The sequence below is a fragment of the Talpa occidentalis genome, unplaced genomic scaffold, assembly GCF_014898055.3.
Source record: "Talpa occidentalis isolate TD23 unplaced genomic scaffold, MPIMG_talOcc4v2.1 talOcc4.9, whole genome shotgun sequence".
Taxonomy (NCBI): domain Eukaryota; kingdom Metazoa; phylum Chordata; class Mammalia; order Eulipotyphla; family Talpidae; genus Talpa; species Talpa occidentalis.
In genome coordinates this window covers 91105990-91133176 of record NW_023605305.1, presented here as the reverse complement: position 1 = coordinate 91133176, position 27187 = coordinate 91105990, and the positions used below count along the sequence as shown (strand labels likewise).

The following is a 27187-nucleotide window of genomic DNA, read 5'->3' as shown; positions in this document are numbered from 1 at the left end:
TTTCATCATTTTTTAATAACTGAATATTACTCCATAACCATTAGGGAATCTTTATTAGCTTGAGAATCTACAGATTTCTGATCATAAAACTCATGAATATTTTCTCAACCCAGAGTTTTTCCACTCTCAAGCTAACCCAACAATTTGTTACAATGACCAATCAATAGTTCCTACTGGTTTATGGCTCCAGCAGCTTCTGCTTCAACATGCAGGCCTGAGCTAGGATTCAGGAGTTTTCTATCTCTCTAGATTATGCAGTGGTAGTTTGCACTACATCCAGAGTTCACTGATGGATTAGAGAAAAGCAGATGGATTTAATTTTATTTAGCTAATTTTTTAAATTATTTTATTTTATTTTAAGAATGAAAGTGATAACTTTCAAGGCCTTTACATGTTGGCAAAGAAACCTATAGTTTAATATTTTTATGATACATTATTAGGTAAAATAGAAGATTATCTTAAAACACATTATAAAATATAAACTATATTTATAAATGTGTGTATATAATGAAAATAGCATACCAAAATATTAATAATTGACATGCACTGTGGTTATTTTATTTTCATCAACTTGTTGCATTTATGCATACTAAAGTTTCTAAAATGAGCTATGCTATTTTGAAAGCACATAACTTTTATCTTTTTATTTTGAAATATTTTAAACCTATATAAAGAAAATTATGACCACATACTCTCCAATTTTAGAGTAAATGATTGTATTTTCTTTTTTTTTTTTTTTAAATAGAGGCATGTTTTATTTATTTATTTATTTGTTTGTTTGTTTGTTTGTTTATACATGCACTGGGTACAGTCAGAAGCCCAGGAGGGTGAGAGAATTCACCAGAGCCAGAGCAGGGAGCAGAGCAGGCAGAAGGACCGAAGTACACTGCTGAGGGGAGCAGCGGGCAGCAGAAGAGGTCTGCGCGCCATGCGGGACCCTCCTCCGGTGGCCGGGGAGCAGCCGGGGATCGAACCGGCGCGGCAGAGGCCGCAGGCAGCTTCGCAACCCAGCGCTCAACCGCTGAGCCACCAGGGAAGTCCAAATGATTGTATTTTCACTTGCTGATTAAGTTTTATAACTTTAGCTGATATACATGTACATAAAGTTTGTGTGTTTACAGTTTACCAAAATGATTATTTACTGTATATATCACTGTGTAGCTTGCACATTTAAGTGAAGATGGGTGTATGACCCAGAAAATTCTGCTCAAGGTAAATGCCTTAAAGATATTTTTCACGTGCACATAAAATATATATTTTTCATATTTTGTCAATGCAAAAAATTGCAAAACAAACTAAATTTCCATCAGTAGTTGACAATATCCAATATTCTTCATTGCAGTCTTACTGAAAATGTTCCTTTGTTCTCATGTAAACATTGTCTTCATTTGTTACTTTTCCTCCAATTCTTGATATTTTGACTGGTTTCAATTTCTCTCTTCCCAGCCACGATATCAAATTAAATTGTTTCACTGATGTTCTCTTTAACAACACCACAGATTCAAGGCTTCCCTTTTTTTTTTTTTTTTTTTTTTTTGACTTTACAATTTCATGATTTTAAATCCTGAGGGAGTTTCTACTACCACTCAGTTCATTTTCTGTATTCCTTTATTACTGAATTTAATACTGCTGGACGATATTTCAAAATTAAGTACAGCACGGAACACATTTCTAACACCATTGGGTTTATAAGGCTACTTTGTTAACTCCTACTTATTATCAGCTTCTGATGACATACCTGCAGTAGTTTCAGATATCTGGTCTTCTCAAATTACCACAATCCTTGATTATCTTAGTGGCTGGAAATATTCTTGATATCTCATTGTCTTGAACTTTAATGAGAGTATTTGCTTGTGTTCCCTTTATTTTTCTGTTATATCTCAATATTACTCTGTACCTTTAACCAGTATTTCCTTCCTCCTTCTTCTTGTAGAAGAAATATGACTCTCTCCTGTCAAAACTAACAGCTACCTGTGTGCCTTTGTTTTGACATCCTACACATGTCACCACAATTTTATTCCTTTACCTTTTCTCTTATATTGTCTACTTCCCCTTTCTTCAAAGCCCTTTCTTCTGGCTTACAAATATGCTTAGATCTCCTCTTTCCCAATAGAATTTTATGTTTTCCTTGCTGTTCCCTTAAGTTATAACCCAAACTCTCTTTTTATCTTGTTTTCACTTGCCAAAACATTTGTTTGATACTTTCTGAACTTAAAAGAATTATGTCATTGGAAATAATTCAAAAGACTTCAACTAGTGAGATTAAATAATTATTAATATTCATATTTAAAATTATTTTTTCAGAATTCAATAAATTTTAGCTGTGAAAGTCCTATTATCCGAATACTTCCTTCCTCCATCTTCCAAAGCTGTCATTTTCCTGAGGAAGTTATAACAACATATTTTTCATATTTTTATTTTTTGCATGTTATATACATATAATATATACACTGCTAGTTTTGTGTGTCTTTAAAAGATTCAAATAAGATTACCTACTGTATATAGCCTTCAATTTATTTTCATTCCACATATATTTAAAATGAAAATTAATTCATATTAATACAGGCAAATCTGGTTTATTTAATTTTAACATCTGTATAAAACTACATTGTGTAACTAAATCACAGTTTGTTTATTTTCTATTGAAGATTTTATACTGTTTCTCTATTTTTACTGTTACAAATAGGGCTGCCAACATCTCCTCACCTGTGTGGAGTGTTTATTTGGGGAATACATCTGGAATTGAAGGTGGTCAGTTAAGGAGTATGGGCAAATATATTTCAGTATTACAAAATTAACTTCAAAATGGTGTTCTATTGTAAATTCAAAGCATATATTGTTTCACTATTTCCTTAAACTTTCACCAACAGCTGTTAATTTCTTGTTCCAGTCAAATGGGGATGGAAATGCTCTTAATGTAGCTTTTCATCTTAATGATTTGATTTTAATGATTATTAGTAGGTTAAGCAGCTTTCCCTAGGTTTATTGGTCATCTGTGTGTTCTATTCAATAAACTGTCTGTTTAGATGAATTTCTGACTATTCTGTATTATTACTGATTTTCCTTCATTTATTCCAAAAGTACTTATCCACTATTTTACAGTCTGCTTGGTGCTAGAGAAGCATCAGTGCACTAAATAAAATACCTGTTCTTGTGGAGGTTATATTTGTAAATAGATGTAGACAGGGAATGCAAAATATTAGTAAAATACTTACTGTATGACAAGGTGGTTTGAAAGATGGGAAAGATTACAGACTAATAAGGGAATGGTGCAAGTTGCAATGTGAGCAGCAGTTTTTGTCCCTATGGAGGGGAGATAAGTTCAGACTTGAAACTGCCAAGAGAGTTAGGCAAACTGTTTGTGACAAAGCACTTCAAACAAAGAGGAAATAACTAGAACAAAGACAACAGGTAGGGCCATGACTGTCATGTCTTAACAGAAAGAAGGCTCACCAGAGTGAGCCAGGTAGGGAGAGGATGGATGGATATGAGAGAGACATTACACAATGGCTCTGAGCTGCAGTAATTGTATTGATTTAAATTATATTATATTTATTGAGGTATCATTGTTTTACAATACTGCATCTGTTTTAGGGGTATAGGTTCACTTCTTCAGATGTACGTTACCAGACCATAACCATAAGCAATCAAAGCACTTGTAAGAAGGTTTTAAATGACTTCATGGCTAGGTAAGAAGACACAGAAAGCCAAGGACTGAAAACAACCTAAGGGTCCACTCACTGACTAGATAAAAATGCAGTACATATTCACCACGGAATACCATTCAATGATGACAAAAATATGGAATCCTGCCACATACAACAACATTCATGGACCTAGAGTATATTATGCATAGTGAAATAAGTAAGGAAAAAAGACAAGTGATACTTGATTTCACTCAAAGTGTCTAGATAAGATAAATAGATGAACTAAATCAAACAAAAATAAGTTTTTAGACTATAAGACCAATTAGTGGTCACCAGAAGGGAAGAAGGAAAAGGAGTAGATAAAGCAGGAAAATGTGTATACTGGTATGCCAGAGGACAGACTGACTTGTAGTGGTGAACTTTCAACAAAGAACACCTGAAACTTATATAATGTTATAATAAAATAAAATGGTGCTTCCAAAACAAACAAACACACAATGACAAAAAAGGAATACATAGAAGAGGAGGACCAATTAGGGGGCTACTGTCATAATAGAGGCAAGAGATGATACCTCAAACCAGCATGGTAATATGAGTTTGGTCTCCCCAAAAGGTCAGATAGGTTTTTCTCATTATGTCCAGAATAGTCTCCTCTAATAGGTGTCACCTTGGTTTTGAGAACTAAAAAGTCATTTGAGGTGCTCTGAGTCTCACCAAGACCATTTTCATTACTTCAAGAATGCATGTAACTTTACATTAAGATCAGCAAAGACCCTAGAAACAAAGAGCTCAGTCCTTTGCCTTTTTCCTGACTGAAGAAATAACCACTACTTCTTTTTCATGTCTGACTTAAAAGAACATAATTTGTGGGTATTGTCCAGGTATAGGTTTATAAGCGATCATGTCCCCCCTATCGGAAAAAAATGAACCCTTTATTTTCAGAGTAAGAAAACAAGGTCACACCCACCTGTCATGTAAATTCTCGCCCTTCTCTTTCCAGAAGATCTGGGTCCTTCAATACATGATACATATTCTTGGTCCATCCCAACTTGCTTTACAGAATTACAACCATGGAAATTCCCCTTATGTATGTTAAATTGATTGTTTTGTTTGTTTGTTTTGTGCTGACCTTATGATTGTAATGCTATTTTTATTACTTGCCAAGACCAAGAAGAACCAGAGAGGTGTGGTATTTTTTCCCGTGCTTCAAGTTGTAATGTACATGATGAAAATAGCGATCAGGCTCTGGACATACTCTGAAAATAGAGATTGACCTAATGAAGAATGTGAAAGAAAAGATGAATTGAGGATTGCTCTAATCTAGAATTTGCCTTGAGTCCGTGGAAATATGGAGGTGCATCAACTAAGATGGGGAAATAAGGGTTGGGTCATACTTTGAGATGGCTACTAGTCATCACTAAGTTGGGTAAAATAAGCAAGGAAAATTAAATTAGAAAGCAAACAGGCCTAAGGACTGGCCTCTCTGCTAGTCCAATTTTAAGTATTGTAGGACTACTTAATAGGATTATAGCCTTTTGAGAATTTTCTGGATGGCAAAATTCTTTGAGATTTTCCTTTTCACTTTGTTTACTGGGGTGTTTTGTAATACAGAAATTTAAAATTTTAATAAAGTTTATAGGGGCCTCCCAGGTGGCACAGCAGTTGAGTGCTGGGTTGCGAAGCTGCCCGCTGCCCGCTGCCTCTGCAGCGCTGGTTCGATCCCCAGCCACCAGGCGAGGGTCCCACATGGGGTGCAGACCTCCCGTGCCGCCCGCTGCTCCCCTCAGCAGTGTACTTTGTCAGTCTGCCTGCTCCGCTCTCCCCTCTGACTCCAGTGAATTCTCTCACCTTCCCATACTTCTGACTGTACCCAGTGCTTGTATAAATAAATAAATAAATCTAAAAAAAAATAAAGTTTATAAATATTTTTATATCTGAATTTTTAGTGTTTTGGGTAACTTTTTCATAAAATTTAAGCCATCTTTTGCTACATTAATTCCTCAGCACCTCAACAATTTAAATGGTGATTTCTTTAAAAGTGTTTCCAGTTATGGTTGTTATACAGGAATATATAGATTTCATATTTACCTCTTTGAGATTCTAATAATTTATCTTTAGTTAATAAATGTGCTCTCTTCTGAATAATAAATGTGCTATTTCTTCCTCTCTTATATAATTTTAAAAAATAGTTTTTTGACAAGTTGGTATCATCACATAATGTGAAATACAAAGAACAAAGGATATTTCTAATTTTCTCCTTTACTCTAAAATAAACATTCCTAACATTTATCATTAAGATATTAAGGTTTTGGTAGATACCTTCATCATATTAAGGACTTCTTCAATTTCCTTTACTAATTTTGTTTTAAAGCCAAAATGGGTAGTTAACTTACCAAATTATTCTGTGTCCTTTCAAATGACCGTTTAATCCTTCTCCCTTTACTATATATAAACATCAAAGATTCCACGAATGTTCAAAATTTCAGGTTTTGGTTAATGTCACCTCTAAAATGATCAAGGCATGCTGGGGTTCATTCTGTTACCTTATATATTTTAAATATCTATTATATATGTTGAACCCCAGCAGGGGTCTCTAAATGCTCTCTTACTTTTCTCCATTGCCTGGGTATACTTGTAACTCTAAATCAGATCATGTCACTTTCTAGAGGTTTTCTATGGACTCTAAATCTCTGATCTTGGCCTTGGCATGTCTTTTCTGACCTTTCATGACTATTGTCTTTCTAACCTAATGGATTAAAATTAGTGGTTCTCAATCTGTTCTTCAAGCTTACCAAAATCATTCCCACTGCACGCTGTTGTGTCCTATGCTTGAAATGCTCTTTGCATAGATCTGAGTTTGGTTGGCTCACTGACATCACAATTCAAATAGCACCTTTCAGAAAGGTTTCACCTGATTTCCAAATATATGATAGTCATATGATATTCATGTTGGTTTATACATATATACATACATACATACATATGTATACACTCTTCTAGTTGTATCTATTATCTTGGTTTTTTAAAAGTTACCAATATCTAAATTTATGTTTTCTAGTGTATTTCAACATCTACATTACTGTTTTATTGATTTTTGTTTGTTTGTATTAATTTGCTCTTTTTCTTTTCCTGATCAAAAATTAAGCTCCCTGCATGTTAGAATCATTTCCCATTAAAATGTCTACCAATTCTACATAGCACCAGTACCTGGTACATGGGCTCTCAAAAATCTCTTCTTGGGCTTCCCCGGGTGGTGCAGTGGGTTGAGTGCAGTGCTGTGAAGCTATCTGCAGCCTCTGCAGCGTGGGTTCGATTCCTGGCTGGCCAGGGAGATACCTACATGGTTCAGCAGACCTCTCCTGTCTTGCCTGCTGCTCCCCTCAGAAGTCCTTTTGGTCCGTCTGCCTGATCTGCTCCCCACTCTGTCTCTGGTGAAATTGCTCATCCTCCCATGCATCTAGCCTGTACCCCAGCTCTTGCATAAATAAATAAACCTTTAAAAAATTCTTCTTTACAGAGTTTTTTTTTTTTTTATGGATAATTTTTATATTATAGTAAAGTGGCAGTATACAAAGTCAGTACATAAAACTCAGTTGCATTTCTATATACAAACAATGTATCAGAAGAACAAGAAATAAGGAACACAATCCTATTTACAATCATCCCAAGAGAATGAAATACTTTGGAATAAACAAGATTGTGTTAAATGAAATAAGACACAAATAAATGGAAAGACATCCTATGCTCATGGATTGAAAGACTTAAAATCATTAAAATGTCCATATTACGGGACATCCATGGTGGCTGGGGGTTAAGTCTCAGTGGCATCACTGCTACAGCCTGAGTCTGATTCCCAGCCAAGAAATTAACCCACATATTGTGCAGAATAACTCTCTTGTCTTGCTCGCTGTTCCCCTTAACAGTGTATTTCAGTAGCTCTGCCTGTACTATTCCCCTTTCTGTCTTGTTGAATCTTCTCACCCCAATGCCTCTAGCCTATACCCCAGTTCTTCTATGCAAAAAAAAATAAAAGTCCATATTACCAAAAGCAATTTACAGATTGAATGCAATGTCTGTCTAAATACCAATACCTCTTTCCAAGGAAACAGAACACACAATAATCAAATTTATATGGAACCGCAAAAGACCCTGAATAACTAAAGCAATCCTGAAAAAAATGAAGAAAAATGGAAGTATCACATTTTCTGATACCAAAGTATATTACACAGCAATGATAATCAAAACAGTATGACACTGGAGCAAAAACAGAAATTCAGACCAAAGGAATATAATAGAAAGTCAAGAGATAAACCCTCACAAATATGAAAGCTTAACATTCGACTAAAGGAGCTATAACCATACAATGGAGCAAATTATCTCTTTAATAAATGATATTGGGAAATATGGATAGCCACTTGCAAAAATAAAAAGAAACAATATGCCTACTAAGCTCCATACACACAAAAATAATTCAAAATGATTAAAGATAATATATAAGAACTGAAACCATAAAGTACTTGAAATAAAACATAGGGACACACTACAGGATATCTACCGCAAAGATATATTGGGGATTCAACCCTAACATCAAGGGGAAAAATCAAAAAATAAACATGTGGAACTACATCAAGTTAAAAAGCTTTGGTACCTCAAAGGAAACCATCACAAGAACAAAATGGCAACCTACAGAATGGGAAAAAAAAAAGTTTGCCCATCACACATGTGACTTGGGACTAATTTTCTAAATTACAAAGTTCTTATACAATCTAGCAACAACAAACAAGCCAATCACAAAATGGGCAGAAGACCTAAACAGACACTTTTATAAAGAAGATGTTCAGATGGCCTTCAGACAGATGCGAAATTAATCAACATCAATTATAAGGAAAATGCACATCAAAACCATAATGAGGTACCATATCACCCTGGGAGAATGGCCCATATATAAAAGAATGGAATCAACAAATGTTGGCAAGGACCCAGTGAAAAAGGATCTCTCATCCACTGTTGGTGGGAATACAAGTTAGTGTATCACCTGTGGGAAATGGTATGGAAATCTAATAACTGATTCTTAAGAGTTGGTATTACTGTATCACATAGTATTAAGTATTACATATCAAGCAAAGGTAGCTATGAGGAAATTCAGAATGAGGTGACATTGGAGCACAAAAGACTTGAAGGATATGGACTGCAGTCTTGGGAAGGTCTGGAGGAAGAGTATTTAAGGCAGAAGGAACAGAAAATACAAAATGTTCAAGGGCATCAGCATGACTGAAACAAGAAGTAACACCTTGCATGTGATGGAGTGAGCAAGGGGAACAAAGAGGGGGGTCAGAACAGGACATTTTACAGCCCATTTGGTGGAGTTTCACTTATATTCTGCATAAGGTGAGCCATTATGGGTTTGGAGCAGAGGAATAACACAATTATTAATATATAGGCCTTATAAATTATTAAAACTGGCTCCAAAATAATAAATTCAACATACAGAAATTCCATTTATTATTAACTTGAGTGTATATGAGCAAATTCTTTTCATAACCTGCAGTGTAACTTTTCCTATAGGACAATACAGATGTATGAGCAGCAAACTTCCTCTAGATAATCTGAAGTACTTGTCTGTCATTCTACCAAGGAGCTGCAAATCTGGCAAAAAGAAATGTGTATTGGGCAATTGTTGACTTGAACTTGTGGTAAACATTAAGCTATTATTTCATTTTGCAAATTTCCTTGGAAAATTATTTTATGATATTCATGTTGGTTTTTAAGGGAATATCCCTGCACAGGCTTACTAATAGCAGAAAGGATATTCACAGATTTTTATAGAAAACTGATTTTTAATGCTAAGACTAGTTTTAATACAAGTGATTTTTGTGTTAATAGCTTTTTAAAGTGCCACTTAACTGAATATTATATCTAAAGAAGAATATGGGTAACACTGCAAGAAATAATTCTGTATTTTGTAGCCATAAAGCTGTGGTCTTGGTTTGTGAATTGCACTAATGAGGTCTATAGATGAGACAGTTAATACCCACTTGGCCTTCTTACAAATGCACGCCCTGACAAGAGAGGGCTCTGTAAAAGAGTGTGAATGGTTCTGCACCAACTCAAGAAGCATGGGGGGAGGGGAGTAAAACGCTTCTCATTGAGCATTTACTTACTATTTGCCCAGCACAATGCTGAGTGCTTTGCTTACATCATTTGCATAATTGTCTTTGAGCTAAGTAAGATTTATAGGTCAGGTTCAAAGAACTGGAGTGAGTTATTCAAAGTCATGCACATTGTTAAGTGGCAGTTATTCAAAGTCATGCACATTGTTAAGTGGCAGTGTTAGCACTGGACCTGACAGCCTGGGTTCCCACTATCATGAGGACTGCCTGCACTTAGAGACTCAGAAGTAACATCATCGTAAATGAATAGTGTACAATACCCCCAAATGTTTCCCCTTTAAAACTTATAAACCACCCTAGGGGCCATAAAAACTATATGTACACATGGATGTTTTACTTTCTTATTTATCTTGAATCACTTAAAGTCCTTAGGTAGCATTTCCTAAAAGATATTCCATGGAGCATTCATTCCATAGACTTTTCATGGTGTCTTGTGGCCAAATCAGTTTGAGATACAGTGACTCAACAAAGTTACACAAGTTATTGTTGTTGTTGTCTGCTTTGTTAGGACTTCTTGAATTCTGTAATAATGCTCTTTGTGACCCCCTAAAAGGTTGGATAATTAATTTATTTTATTTCCTAAATATATTTGATGAAGGAATTTCTTCTCATATATAATGAGATAGTAATGCATGGTAACTTCGTAAGGACATTTTTTTTTATTGGAATATTCCTTTAACTAATCCTTAAATTCAGATTTGCAATACAACCAGAAGCATCTTGTCTTCTGCAGAGTGCCTGTCCAAGAGTTCAGTATTCTTTATGAAAGGATGAATCACAGTCATATAGTTGTTTATTTCTATTTTAAAGACTCTGGCACTTGTTCAGCTTCTGACAGAGATGTGTAGATCTTGCTAAAATCAAAGAACAAAATTGTATTCCTTGAAGATAACTCTTATCACATTCTTAGACACCACAGGGGCATTTTCTTTGTGACTGAGAAGATATTGAAGCTCACCCAAAAACGAATTTGCTTGGTTAGAGACAGTGACTGGAGGCAAAAGCCTGGATCCTTCTGTTTCACATGACTTTTTCCAATTTATTGTATGTATGTATGTATGTATGTATGTAAGTGTGCATGTGTGTGCACACATGTGCATGTCAAAGTGTGTTCCTGACAAAAATCTTTTCGGCAATTTTGGGTTTTATCAAAATAATACAATTTTCAGACATTAGTCATCTGATAAGAATGACTTCTCCAGGAGATAAAGCAAATTGCTCACAGAAACAAAAACGGTGGGGAGGGAATCTTTGACTAAAGACTGACTTTCTGGGGCCTCCCCAGTGGCGCAGCGGTTGAGCGCTGGGTTGCGAAGCTGACTGCAGCCTCTGCAGCCGGTTCGATCCCCGGCTGCTCCCCGGCCACCAGAGGAGGGTCCCACATGGCGCGCAGACCTCTCCTGCCGCCCGCTGCTCCCCTCAGCAGTGTACTTCGGTCCTTCTGCCTGCTCTGCTCCCCGCTCTGGCTCTGGTGAATTCTCTCACCCTCCCATGCTTCTGACTGTACCCAGTGCATGTATAAACCAAACAAACAAACAAATAATAAATAAATAAATAAATAAGACATGCCTCTAGAAAATTAAAAAAAAAAAAAAAAAAAAAAAAAAGACTGACTTTCTGGATGTGCTTCTTGCCTTTGGATGGAGTGTCCTCTGAGTTGTGGACCAGAGAAACAAGCTCATGATGGACCCAATGAGGAAGAAACTATTTCAAGGGGAGCTTCAGGGATGAGCCCACTTAATCCTACCTCTTATCCACTCACTTACAGTCTGAGTATCTATTATTTTACTTTGTGTGTGTGTGTGTGCGCGCGTGTGTGTCTGTGTGTATGCGTGCTTTAATCAATTAAACATTTACTCAGCAAAGAGTTATTTTTTTGTTGTTTACAGACTGTGTTTTCCTTCTAGGTTCACAATATAAAACAAATCAAAGGATTCTTTGAGCCTCACTTTCTTTATCTATAAATTGGGAATTTATAGGATTGATAGTAAGAAATAGTAAAATTACCTATATGAAATACCCAAGATTCTTTCTGCTTGAAACATGACAGGGGCTTGAGAAATCATAATGATCATAAAACCAAGGGTGATGATAATTCTTACTGATTTATAATTTGCTGTATGGAAGATTTCACAAAATCAAGGATATTCCTTTGCAAAGGAGGGTAAAAGAAGCTGCTTAAATTTTTTCTTCCTAGTTAAATAGCTATAATTTCCAAAATATTTATTCCTTGAAGTCTAGATGATACAGACTATTTTAAAGAAAAGATGCTACCTTGAAGCAGTAACATTTTAAGTTACATTTACTATGAATGCTCTAACACACATTGGTTTATCAGATTCGTTTACAAATTACCTGGTGGTACTTAAGAGAGCAGGAAGCTGAAAGGTACACTTTATTAGAAGAGATCATAAATGTTCTTAGTCAAAGGGGCTATCATGAGAGTAGCAACAGGAAAAGATTCTGAAAGAGAAGGAAAAGGAAATATTAAGAGGGAGGAAAGGAAGACGACAGGTATCTATGAAACTCTGCAATGGGTTCCTATCAGAGAGAAAACAGAATGTTCATCCTAGCCTACTAGAACCTCCATGAATAAGAAGTCCTTGCCTAGTTCCCTTGCCTTATCTTACAGCCTCTTTTTGCACACAACATTCCAGTCACATTGATCATTTCATTGTCCATCAAACTCCAAACATGCCCCTGGTCTTGAGCTTTCTGCATTTATCAGAGTACTTCTATTTGTAATAGTTTTCACCCACATTTCCTATAGTTAGCTCAAAGATCTCAACTCCTTAGAGATATCTCCCCTGATCACTAGTCCTAAGGCCCTGAATATTCTCTATTTTTAAGGATTTATTAATGCATACAAGAGCTGGGGTTCAGGTCAGAAGTGCAGGGGGTGGGGATGAGAGGATTGACCAGAGACAGAGTAGGGAGCAAAATACATGGATTGACTTAAATATACTGCTGAGGGAGGAACGGTTGCAACAGGAGAGGTCTGCTAGTCCATGTGGGCTAGTTCTCTGGGTGGAGATTGAACTAATCTGCACTGGCTGCTGATAGCTTCATAGTACTGAGACTTAACCCCTTGTGCCACCAGAGAGGTCCCAGCCCTGAATATTCTCTAACAGAAACAACATACTTTTATTTTTTATTGTCATTAAATTTATAACTATCCAGAATTTCTTTTTTATCAACTTATTTTTTTACCGTCTAACTCCATACTAGTTTTAGAATGTAAGTTAGATATAAATACATCAAGTGGTTGACATCTTTTTCACTGCTATATCACTAGTATGAAATTATACCTGTTAGCTAGTTAGCTCTCAACAAAAAATTGTTGAATGAATAAGTGATTAAATATCAACATAAATAAAATCCTTCAAAGGGATGTTGAGAAATGGCAAAGAATAACTTCACCAAATTGACAATTTTGCCTAGGGCCAAAGCTGAACATAACATTAATAATGTTCATTGATATTTTCTAGACTAATTTTGACATCTCTAATGAAAGAATTGTTCCTTCATGCATGCAATTCTGGGAAATCAGTTATTATTCTAATGAATGTCTTGCAAATTTGAGCAGTGGTTATTTTAAATCACCATAGAGGTATGTTTGACCATGTGCTACAGACAGAATTTTCTACCTTTACATTTCTATTTATTATAGGGAAAATTGACTATTCAATTTATGTATGGAGGGATAATAATTATGTAGATATTGTATTACATTACAAACTGTGAGGAAGGACAATAAGAGCTTTTATTTAGATGAATGCTTGTCAAAATACTATTACGTTTATTCTCTTCCTCAAAAATAATAACCAAATACTTACCTTGTTTCATTTTCTTAGTGACAAAAATCATTAGTTGAGACATTTTTAAAATCCCATGATGTCTATCATATTACTTCTAAGAATGTCAAATTACAGCTAACCCAAAAATAAGACAGTTGGTACCAGTATGTCAACAAGTTTTTATCCAAAGCGCTAAAATATCTTGAGCTCCAAACAGAATGGCAATTACTGATGCAAAAAACGTATAGCTCCCTCAAGGCTTTTCAGAAATCTTGATTATTTAATCAGTGTTCTTGATTTGTAAGGCTAGGTAGTTGATGGCTCCCAAAATGTGTCACGTTGGACATTATCCAGATGGAGTGCCAGTTTTCATTTGAGATTAAAGAAGTAAAACCCAACAAGAAAGGTTTTCTACCATCTCGGACTATAGCTCAACTTATATCAGATGACAAATAAAACTTGGCAGACTGCTTTGCCCATGATTTTAAAACTGAAACTTCATTGAACTGTCAGTTACCAAATGAGGTGATTAACTCTGATGTTGATTACAGTTTTATACCATGTTTTTATTATTGAAAAGTTTCTTTTTTCTTGTTGGGGGTCTAGTTCTTACAATATAATTCTCACCTACTGTCTAAGGCTGTATTATGTCATTTAGGTTTAGATATATATACTTACTGTGCTATTTTCAAGGACTTTCTGTTGCATGCTTTCAAAAGTAATAAACAATGTGCACTGCACAGAAGGAACCTAAATCATGCACTCTTTTCATAGTTATGCATAGGAGTACCACCGTGACATTCAACTTAATTCTTCACAGATATATCTCTTTCTTTTCTAGTCCTTTCATTTTATATGTACAGTGTTTCTCATTTTAAAAATTGGGCTCCTGATTTACAACAATAACATCCCTCAAATCGATAGCTACCATAAAGAACAGACTACAGATAACTATAAGGAAGTCAGATAGGGGACTGGATAAGAAGAAGTATTTGTGGGGGGGGGAGAACACTTATTAATATCAATTCTAAGAAACTCACAAGATGTTGGAGTCCTGGGAGACTGAAGTCCAAGAGCTGAGGAAGAAGTCCTTTCAGCTGTCTACGCCAGAGAGAAGCCAGGATCCCAAGCTGTTTAGGTACCTAAAATGAAAGATAGCAATGGCAGGTTATGAGGCTGAGCCTGATCAAATGGCAGAATTAGATTGTGACCACAGAATTCATTCATATGACATTTCCCCTTTCTTCAGCTTCAAGTCTATGAAATGTCTTTCAGTTTCGTTAACAGATCGTGTTTGCTCTCATTGTGGGCTTTGATAATAATTCTTATTCTTTGTAGAAAACTCTTCCCTTTTTATCTTTGCTTTTGCATATGTTTCCCTGGCAATAAGGTTGTCACACACTCAATTTTCATTTAGATATCACTTCTAGCAAGGAGACTGTGTTGACCGCAGAGGTGCAGGTGTTCCTCTACCACCTTGTGTATCTTCAGGTTACTTGGGTTGTAATAGGATTGCCAGTTACCAGTATGGGTTTCCAGCTACTATACACCTTAAAGGTAGGTGCAAAATTGATTATTAGAGGTCCTCTATCTCCAGTATCCCATACAGAATCTTTCAACTGTTCAATAAATATTTGTTAATGGAATAAACATTGCTATGGGTATGGGTGGCTATGAGCTCTTGTGTACAAGTAGGAAATTGATTGTTCCTTATTGAAGAGTGAGCATTATAGCAGTAGAAAAATTGTTATCAGCAGAGACAGGGCTGAAGGAACTAAGATTATTTGTTTTTTTTTTTAAAGATTTATTCATGTATGCATATAAGAGTTGGGGTACAGGCCAGAGATGTGAGGGGTCAGAGCATCCACCAGAGACAGAGTGGGAAACAGAACAGGCAGACTGACTGAAATACACTACTGAGGGTAGCAGTGGGCAAGACAGAAGAGGTTTGCTGCACCATGTGGGTCTCTCCCTGGCTGGCTGGGGATAGAACTTGTGCTTTAGAGGCTGTGGATTGCTCCATAGTGCAGTGCTTAACCTCTTGTGCCACCAGGGAGGCCCCGGAACTAAGATTCATAACAATGATATAGGTTGAGTGTATAACTCTATGGTACTCTATTCAGCAGTTTTTGGCATGCTGGTTTAGATATTAAGAAAGCAGCTAATAGTAATAATAATTTCCAATCTCACCATACTTTATACTCAAAAAATTTATTGAGCTTTATAAATACTGATTAATCATCCTTGCCCTAGTGAGGTGGGTAAGAGTTATTATGCTCATATTATAGAGAGGAAAACCAAGGCAGAAAGGGATTAAGTGGTTAACCCAAGGTCAGGCAGTGAGTCATAGAGAGCGGGCAGTTAGACATGGAGTTTTAAGCTTGCAGTTCTGTGCGTTCTGTGCTTAGTCTATTAAGCACAGAACTGGAAGCTGGATGCCTTCCTGATACTCCTAGGGAAGATGAGTACCTTCCTTCTCCACGCTTTCCAGTTGCCATATGCCCCACCTTTGTTGTTACCTTATTGTATGCCAGATATTACACCTAGCGTTTTCCATACACTGTCACTGAATCCTCAAAAAAACCCTTAAGAAATGTATTGTTTTACCACTTTAGCAATAAGAAAAGTAAGTGTTAAGTAGGAGACAGGGGCCTCAGCCCTGTGATTATCAGAAGTAAAAGCCATGTTGTTTTACAACATCCTGTAACTCACACAATTATATGGATGGTGAGCTGGGGGAAGGTATAAGTAGGTGGTATAATTCATGAACTATACAAAGAACTAGGGTCTAACTGATTCTCAATAAATGTTTGTGGAAGATAGCTGTGAATGACTTAATAAGGAGATACATCATGAGAAGTAACCTTAGCCAATCCCATCATTGTGGGAACCTGCATAATTTCAGATGACACAACCTATTACAGACCGAAGCTATACTGAGGGACTGCTGTATATATAACATATGCTGTCAACCCAAACATCATCAAGTGGCACTGGACTGCACATGAAAGAAACTAAAATCCCACCCCAAATCCTAGGAAACTACAAGCTAGCATTCAGCATTTAAATGGCTCAAAGCCACAGAGAAAGAGCTGCTATCAAGTTCACTGCAATGACTGCCAAAAGGACACACAAAGGGGATGGAGGAGAGGTCTGGACATTGTCCCATGAGGGGAGAAGTAGACACACTGAAGAGCAGCTTCAGTCGCACCCACACTTCTATATTTTCAATTCCATCCCAGTGAGACAAGAATCTACCTTTTTTTTTTTTTTTTCATTTAAATGCATGTAACCAGTACATACAAAGTTTAACATATGAAGGAATTTGTTACAATTCTGCTCCAATATGGGGAAAAAGCTAGATATACCCAAATATCGAACAAATAAGTATTATTAATTAAATTTACCATTATCTTAGTACTTTACATCCATTAATTTCATGCTTTTGAAGTACACGGCTAAATAAAAAGAACAGGCTACCAAATAGCAAATAGGTGTCGTCTTGTTTTGTGAAATACAATATATGTGAAAACACATAAAACTCAAGGTTACATCCAGACAGTAACAATGGTTATCTCTAGAAAAATAAATTAGGGTCATCTTTCTTTTGTTTATAGACATTTTCTGAATCTTTTGAAATGATCATGCTTTGTTCTTGTAACGAGAACAACATAAGTTAATTTTAATTTTGATTAAAAAATTTAAGACAGATGTCTCTTGGGAAAGAACGGGTTTTGAACCTCTGGAATCATAAACCAGGCACCGGCTGCCACCTGAAAAATCTTGGCTTTAGAATAAGCCACCAACCTCTAGACATACCCAAGCACACACTCTCCCTCCCTCACTACCCACACTGCTCTCTGATATAAGAAATGAAATGATTCATTCTGTCCCCCTCCACCTTACCCTGACATAGCAAAGATGGAATGTGCACTATTTCCAAATCAAAACAGGCACAGTGCAGCAAGAGGCACTTCCAAATGAGGAAATTAGATTAGAAGTTAAGACAAAATACATTTAACTGGCTTTTAAAGAAATTTGGTGGAACACATTACTATAAACAGTACATCTGGGCAGCCAAACAAACTTTGCCCAGAGAAAATCAATTTTGCTCCCCAAACAATGAGAAAAATTACTTTAGATTCGACATTAAATATTGTCGTAAGTATTTTTTAAGAAGCATTTCTATAACTCTGCGTAGAAATAGGAGTCAAAGGATGCCTTTGTTACCATGGCAACATTCTTCCTCGGAAGAGCCAAGGATGAAGTAGCATACACTCGCCCTGCATATATTTGGCCAATCAATAAACAAAAGACTTAATATGCATGCATCACATTAGGAAAGTGGTCAAGGTGTCTATGATTTGTTAAAGGGTTAAGGGGTATTCAGGTATTCTGGGATCAATCATACAGTCTAATTTTCCACTGAGCGTTTGTTAACACTTCTTCATTAGAAGTCCATTACGAAGACAAACTATTGCTAAAATGCCTGCAGATCCTTAAAATATGGAAATCTTCATTATCAAATGCTAACATATCAGTATGACATCCAAGGTGGTGTGATGAGGGATAGAGGGTAAATGTGTGTTATAGTGAGAAATTCATATAGACTGGGACCCTGGTATTCCCTGAACACTTACTATGTTCAGGGAACACAACTGTGTGCTTTACATGGATTATTTCACTGAACCTTTCAAGTAGCCTTAAAAGTTACTATTATGAGTTTGTATTCCCATTTGACAAATGATGTGAAAACTACTACTCTTGTTTTGCTGATGAAGGAAATTACACTTCAAGATTCAAGTAAGCAGTTTAAGGGCTTCTGTTTCGGTTGTGCTGAAACCTGGGGTTCAAACCCAAGTACTAGGTACCACATCATGCTGCCAGCTTTGCCGGTGATCGACAGCATGACTTAACTTTTTTTAGACATTTATTTATTTAATTGCGGTAACATTAGGATTCCCACCCCCTCCCATCAGGTATGGCTTTGTGAAAACTACTTTCCTTTTCTGACTCCTAGACTCAGGTTTTTGTGCAGCTACAATTAAATAACATGTTAAAAGAAAGTACAGAATAGGCCCTCTGTAAAAGCTCCTTCCTTTGTACTGAAAGCCTTCAGTTCCTAGGAACCAATATAGGTTATTGTGAGTATTAACAGCTCTTGACTTATTCAGGGTGAGAAAGAGTGGAGAATTATTAGAACACACAAAGCTCATATTACTTCTTTGGTACAACTTCCTCCTCCTTGAACATGAACAGAATCACCAACACACATCCATGCACATGTGCTCCCCTGCCCCCTGTGGGTTTCTTTTCATATATTCTCACTCCCCTCATGTGAAATGGCCACAAGAAATATGGTGCAGGAAGAGCAGCACAGGGAAATATAATAAACAAAAACAATCAGAAAACTTGCTCTGTGACTTTGGGAGCTCTGTCACCTCACCTTTCCAGGCCTCAATTTCCTCTGCTATAATAGGGAAGAGCAGAAGATTACTTCTCACAAACATTCCAGAAGTAGCCATCCACTATTCAGTTTGCTGCTGAGAACTGAGTGGTCCTTGCACATTCAAACCCCATCTATTCATTTTATGCCTTTTGAGAGAGGGTTTTCAGAGCTGGTAACAAGAATGGTCATTCTTAAACCCCAAGCACTTGATGAACTTCCAGAGAACTCGCTTGGCCCCTCACAGGATCAGCTTTAGAACAGAGACTTTTACAACTTGACCCAATCTGAGAAGTGGATGCTCTTCTCTGTCAGTGTTTTCACTGGAACGGTTGTCTCCAATCTGTCCTTATATAAGTTATTACTCTGGGATTAAAGGATATAAGATTTGGTATGGTACAATACTTTCTTTAGTGATTAAAATGCCTCTCAATATTGGAAAAATTGATGGAGGTTTTGATGAAAAGTCAAATAAGGAAGAACTTCAGGTGATCAGTTACTTGGAAAGAGAATTGGAACTTGATGTCCAGACTTGAACAGTGAACTGTTCCTCTTGCCTGTAGTTGGGTATATTTTAAATTGCTTCATGAAGCATTTTCATTAGTGACAGCTACTCAGAAAATAGTATTTAGCATCTGTTTTTTCAGTTGAAGCATTTCCTTAGGTAAAATCATAAATACAGTCCCTGAATTTCACACCTACCTGAGCATAACACGTAGCTCTTATTTAAGCCATCTATATGGGATATGTTCCTGCAAACTCCACATGTGAATGCTTGGGGCCACTTTCCTTGGTCACATGGAGAGGAGCTTGATGCCTTAAAAGGCAGAACCAAAAGTGTCAATTGACTGATTCTGTAAGAGGTAAGCCCACTGTCATCTCAAATACTAATTGCAGTTTAAATTCATGTAGAATGATTTTTTCAGAAAAAAATATTTTCAGTGTCAGGAAAAGGAGGCTTAGAGTCGAGAAACTATTTCATGTTAGTACTGAGAATCAAGGCATTCCTCTCACCATCCTTTTAATACAGAGTTTTGCAAACTGCTGGTCCACAGGTTATCCCCAGAAGGAATTATATAGGCTACAGTAGGGATTGAATAGTGTTTTACATTTGAATTAATTGTCAATGTTTAAAAATCATTAGATTTCACTGCTTCTCTTGAAAAAGCTGGCAACTCTGGACCTGCATTCCCACATGGCGACCATCTGTTGGAGCTGGGTAGTGGCTGCTCACATTTATAGAGACATGTGCTATCCAAGACCCCACCATCCCCATCACTCCCTGGCATTCACTCTTCATTAAGGTTCAATGTCATTCACACTCTAGCGACTTACATGTGGATGGCTTCACCTACTGACTTTATCAGGACACACAAACATTTAAAAGAGAGTGTGGTTTGGGTACTTAACGCCAGTCTTAATTATTGCAGATGCTATAATAATAATAGTTGTACATCTAGGAGAAGAGTTCTTGTGCTCCCTGCTAAGGTCCAGGGTCACCCTTTTGTGTGCCTAGTGGTGAGATGGATCCTTGAAAATAATCCAGGACACCCAGGACAGGTTGGGGAGCTTGAGGCAACAGCTCTTTTCCAACTGATAGGGAAGTGATCCACCCTGGGACTGAGTATCAGCTTTGCCTTATATATACAAGTTTGTGTCTTTGGATCTGAAGTCAAGTTTGCTTTCCTGTGCAGATAGATGTGAGTGCACCAGACTAAAGGGGATGGCTCACCAACAAAAAATGATGCCAACCTCTTTTGTGTCCCATTTCCAAGATACTGCAACTTCACCTTGCATTTTTTTAAAGATATTTTCCCAGAAAAAATGCTAAATGGCATTACCATTGACTTCAAGAACTAGTCTTAGAAGCAGGAAAAATACTCCCACTGATAGATAAGATAAAGTGACATAGCCTTTATATGCCCATCATCCATTTGAGCATCTCATATATTTCATTTGTGAATCTCCCCACATGGTTTTATGTTTTAATTTAAGATATTAAACTATTCTCTTATTTATGACAACTCTCCAATACTCCTAAGATGTTCCATACATGGTTTATGTTAGAATTTCTCAACTCCAGCATTTGTGATAGATCACTTGATGGTGATGGTGGTAGTGATGGTGTAGAGGGGCTTTCCTGTGCATTGTAAGGTTTTTGCAGCATCCTGGTCTCTACTTACAGGATGCCAGCAACAATCCCCAGTCATGAAAACCCCAAACTGCCAAATATCTCCTGAAGAGCAAAACTCTTGGTTAAACATCACTGATCTTCCCATAACCCAAAAGGCTGATAATTGGTCTGCATACAAATGTATGGTCAAAATGTAAATCATAATAAATCATTAGAAACTTAATGATGACTTAGTTCTATATCACTATAATAGAGACTAGACAATTTATAATTTTGCTTATTCTGACACTTCATTTACTTTTCTCTTGTGAGAAGATTTGGAAAAGAGTAGTTTCAAATAGTCAGGTGGTATCCCCAACCATTTTTTGGGTGATGGGGGTCAGAAAATACATATATTGCTTTATGCTCCCCAATACCATTAGCTTCCTAACTTTTATATTTTCTGGAATATTTGGGATTATTTCAAGATTTTTCCCACATAATATTTACTATGACTGCTTTTGAAAACACACCTGTGCTTAATTGCTAATTTTCTCACAGATATCAGACTATAAGGAAGAATAAGACATAAGGAAGGTTAGTGATTTCTCCACAAGCAAAGAAGATTGTTCATAGATTATATCCTCACATGTCTTTGGTCTCTTCAGAGTTAAGAATCCTGTGTATTACTTGTAGAGGCAATATATAAAATAGTTTTACTTACTCCCTGTTGAGGGTATTTTCTACAACATTACAATAAACTGCAGCTCAAATAACTGACAGGGAATATTACTAAATCCTGAAAGTACCTCTGAAACCAACAAAAATGATTAAATTAAGTCCACATAGTTTTAGTATTCAGTAATAAGAGCATTTACCTTCTTAGCATTTTTGGAGCTGTCTTAGATGTTTCCCTTTCATTCTTACCTTTAACAAGCCTTTGGAATCTGGCATAGAAAAGGTTTTGAACCCCTTCTTTCCCTTACATCTAATCCTCAATATCATTACCTGGTATTATTGAAATGGCCTGCAACTCGAGTCTGGCTTTCTCAAACCATTCACCATTTTGAGGCCACAATTACTGTATGTAACATTCAAATCTGATTTTTTTATGCCTTTACTAAAAACTTCTAATCACTTCTCATTGTTCAAAAGACAGGCCAAATTCTCTATAAGACAAAAATATGTCACATCTTTTTTTTTTTTTAAAGGTATGAGGGCTTATACTTAAAAAAAAAAAAAAAAAGATTTACTTACTTATTTATTTATTTATTTATTTATTTATTTATTTATTTATTTATTTATTCAAGCACTGGGTACAATCAGAAGCGTGGGAGGGTGAGAGAATTCACCAGAGCAAGAGTGGGGAGCAGAGCAGGCAGAAGGACTGAAGTACACTGCTGAGGGGAGCAGCAGGCAGCAGGAGAGGTCTGTGTGTCATGTGGGACCCTCCTCTGGTGGCCAGGGAGCAGGCGGGGATCAAACCGGCGCCTCAGAGGCTGCGGGCTGCTTCGCAACCCAGTGCTCAACAACTGCGCCAACGGGGAGGCCCATATGTCACTTCTAATGGGACTTCAAATCATCTTTCTCTTCTCAGATTCTGCCAGTTCTTACTATGTGTTAATTCTGCCAGTTCCTACCAAAAAGCTCACTGGGTACTCTTCCATTTTTTGTGTGCCTTTGGTTTGTGAGATCCCTTGCTGCTAACCTGGGGAAGTTTACTAAATCAGTTAAATGTACCAGTAACACAACTTTCCCCGTGTTTTCTCCCAGCCCTGGAAAACTTAACCTTTGCTATTGCAAACCTTCGACAGCATTCTGTAATGTAACTGTGGAATCATTTGAACATCTGTTGTCTCCACTAAACTGTGTGCTCTCAGAAGGTGGAGCACTGTGTTTGAGTGCTTTTTAATATGTTTGTCTTTCACTTGGTAAAGAGTCCATTATATAGAAAGGTTTTGGGCTTTAAAAAAAATATTTATTTCATTCACTTAAAAAAGAGTCTACCTCATGGAGAGCACTCAGTACATATTCTCAAAAAATTGCCTTATTTGAAAACTTATATTCTGTTCAAATAATTCCTTCCACCAGTATTTACAGAATGTTTTCCTGTGTTCTAGTATCTATTCTAGGTAATTTAAATCAATAATATGAATTCACCCTATAGAAAATAAAATCATCTATAAGTTTCCATTGGGCTTATATAAGGGATAGGTTCAATCCAATTTAGTCTATTATGTAAAATACACAACAAAAATTGCACAATACAATTATAGCACTTAATAAAAGCTAATCTGGTCAACATTATTATTGCTGTCAGTATTGTTATTAGAGGAGATAGCTCAAAATGAAAAAAAAAAAAAATCCAGGGAATGTGAGACAACAAAGAAGTGAAAAGATCAAAATCTATTATCGGGCCTCCCTGGTGGTTCAGTGGGTTGAGAGCAGCACTGTGAAGCTGTCCGCAGCCTCTGCAGCGCCGGTTACCCACATGGCATGGCAGACCTCTTCTGTATCACCCACTGTTCCCCTCAGAAGTGTTTTTTGGTCCATCTGCCTGTTCTGCTCCCCGCTCTGTCTCTGGTGAATCCTCTCACCTCCCCATACCTCTGGCCTGTACCCCAGCTCTTGCATAAATAAGTCTTTAAAAAATTCTATTATATCTAACAAAAATCGTTTTTCTATATTTCAATTTATTTTAACTCAATAAATATGTACTAACTCCAGTTAAACCAGAAAAAAAAATGAATCAACTAAAATAGAATATACTGTATATGAAAAGATGGACTTGTTACTAACTCTGCAGTTCAAAGATTTCCATCTAACCTGTTCAATCCTATTTACTGTGCTAAATATTACTGAAAGAAGTAAGAGGTCAACCGCTACAAATTTGCACTAACCAAATTTTATAGACGAGGGAACTGAGTTTCAGAGATACTCTTACCTAGGGGTGTACAGCTAACGAGGGACAAGCAGAACCAGAAGACATATCTGTGTAGACTTCCAGTCCTGACTTACTTTACTGGGGAAACAGCCAGCAGCAATGAATATCTGCTGGAAGAACAAATGGACAGATACTGTGTCCATGCTGTGTAACATTCATCTGATATTCTGATATAAATCGTGTGTGCAAAGGGGGGAAAGGCAAAGCAGTTGTGTTCAATAGTAATAATGGTAGTTGGCTTCATAGAAAACATAATATATACAATATATGGTCTTTTAGTAGTAAGATATATGACTGTCCAAATATCTCTGACCAGCCCTTTGCTCTGGTGAATTTGTTTGCAAGGTAGGGAGAATGAGACTGTGTCAATATCTGGGGGGAAATAAAAGCTACATTTCTTGGGAAGGAGGCATCAGTCTTTTTCTATTTGTAAATGCTGACGAGCAGAGTTTAAGAAGGGCTAATGTCACCCATTCATCTTAATTAAAGAGTTAATTGCTCGTGTATCCTGATTTAGTTAGCGGAGCCTGGTCGTGTGGGAAGCCCTTCCCTCTATGTATTTTATTGACCAATGTAATGACATCATCAGTAAGTCTCAGGATTTATTCATGCTTCAGCCTATCCTCATAATGTTAATAGCCCTGCACATGATAAAACTTTCAAGAGGAAAGGAGTCCTTGTGCCTGGCACAGAATACAAAGAGGGAGGTGGCTGGGAAATGTCTCGCTTCAGCTGTCATTGAAGCATTCCTTCAAAGTCTAGAGTTGTGAAAAGAATAAAACGTAATTTTAAATGCTACTTTTCAGAAAATGTTTGCATGTGCAATCGTGTAGCAGGTTTTTACAATTATACATTAAATATCTGAAAGATAGCAGTTTTCTTTCAATGTTATCAAACCACAGGCAGGCAAAAGTATATTCCGGTGAGAATAAGATTTTGCCATTAACATGTTTAAGACAGTTGCTTTAGAGTTAGAGTTGGTGAAGAATATCTTTAAAATATACATACTCATATAACACTCAGAAAAGATTCAAGACAAAATAACTGACCCATTAAATGGATATAGGAATTTTTTTTAAAAATTAAACAGCTTTTCAACCTTTAAAATATATTTCCCCTCAAAATTCTCCACCATTTCTTAGAAATAATGTGTTTAGATGAACTAAAACACTGCAGTGGATACATGACTAATTTTAGACTAATACCCTTTGTTAATACATTTTAAAAAATGGAAAAAGAGGCAAAAATCAAAGAACAGCAGGGGAAAAGTACTATCTTGAGGGCATACAGAGGCAAAAACATGGAAATGATGTTCAGAGTTAATGGGCCTTTTTGTGTCTCTTCTTACATGGAGCTATAAGCAGTCCTAGTTAAAGTTAATTAAAGTTAGTGCCTTGCTTCTGCAAATAAAACTAGTTCAAGAATCATCCCCCATTTTTGAGCAGCTGATTAAATATTAAATGTCATGTTATGGCTAAAGTAAGTAATTAAGAAAAATGTATAAAAACAGAAGGTTAGGAAGTAGAAGTTAAATATATAAATATACTTACACATATAATTACATATAAATTACAACATGATACAATATGTGGAATTACTTATATATTATATAAACCTCCATGTGGTGATGGTGCAGTGATCTCTTGCAGGTTGAGGCATCCCTATTGGGGTTGGTAACCTAACTCATTCTTTCCTCAGTTTGCACAAATACAAAATGATGGCAACTGTACTTCTCTCATGGAGTTATTGTGAAGGTGAAATGAGTTCACGTATGTGACACTCAGCGCATTATCTGCCAGGTGGTAAGAATCATACAGCTGTGAACCATAACTATCCTTATATTCTACGAGTGAATCTGCTCCTTTCAGATAATGATTAAGTCTCTGTAATACAGAGTTTGACTTTTTGTCTTAGAAATTTCATTTTTCCATTCTTAAACTTTCCATTGCTTTTTTCTTCACATATAAATGTGTATCGAGCATTTATTTACATACAGGTGGCATGGTGTTTTAGTGAAGATTCAGGATGCTGCATGAAAGCAAACATGGGTTTAAATCTGCTTTCTATCTTTGTAGTTTGTGAACTTGGGAAACTGATCTAACATTTCTTAGCTGGAGTTTCTTTTCGAACAAATTAAGGTAAACATACGCTACTACTATGGTAGTTATGAAGATAACTGAATAAAAAGGTTGTAAACTCTTAATATTTTCCACATAATAAAATAATAACATTTCTACCTTTCTCCTTTTAATTATGAGGATAGTAATGTATAAGAAAGAGAAAAAAATCAAGAAAGGCCTCTCATTGGGTATTAGTAACTGTTATTTATCTTTAAAGTGAGACAATAGCTTCTTTTTCTCCCTTTCTTTTTTGGTCCTCTATGTTGCTGATTTTTCTATAGTGAGCATGGTTAAGTGATAAAAACATGCTGGAGCTCAAGTGTTACATTCAAAGTAAGGGAACTCTGTTTACAGCTGTGGATGGAAAATATATTAAACAGGCTGGATTACTTTACATTGCAGATAAAGGGGGTTGGTCCAAATTTCCAAAGCAGAAGCACAGTCTATAATAAGGAAAAATGGGTAGGACCAACACCATGTTCTTGAGGGTCTGTGCAAAGCTAAGAGATGAGATCGAAGAATTGGGTAAAATATTAAGTCATTTGAAATTTATAATAAGTAAATTCCTAACACTAAATGGAACCGTGGAGTTCTAAATTAATCAGTCTTAGATTTTAAGGTAACCTCTAAGGCAAAAAAAAAAAAAAACCCACAGATAAGAATCATTTATATCTCTCAATCTATAACATAGGAGAGAAGATGCACCTTAGGTAATGGTAATATATATAACTCCAAGCGATGAATTCTTTGACAGAATTTTAGAAGCACAAAGCAAAACTAAGGAAGGAATAAAAAGAAAGTCTGTGTAGATATGTGTGGAATTCCAGAACATTGCATCTTTAAAAGAAGTGTTCTGTGGATGCCTAGTAGTGAGTATAAGGGGAGGTAATGTATGTTTCTGCACAACTTCTGGATTGTGTTATTCTATGTGAATAGTAAGCAGCTCTGAT

General features: G+C 36.3%; 1 protein-coding gene across 3 annotated transcripts in view; it reads right to left on the bottom strand.

Annotated features, from left to right (window-relative positions):
• TENM2 (teneurin transmembrane protein 2) overlaps positions 1–27187 on the bottom strand; it is a 3493894-nt gene that overhangs the window by 1228849 nt on the left and 2237858 nt on the right. For all 3 annotated transcript variants that reach the window (XM_054691588.1, XM_054691585.1, XM_054691584.1), the window contains one exon: positions 14655–14756. The gene's annotated coding sequence lies outside the window, so the exon portion shown is untranslated. The remainder of the gene's footprint in view (positions 1–14654; positions 14757–27187) is intronic.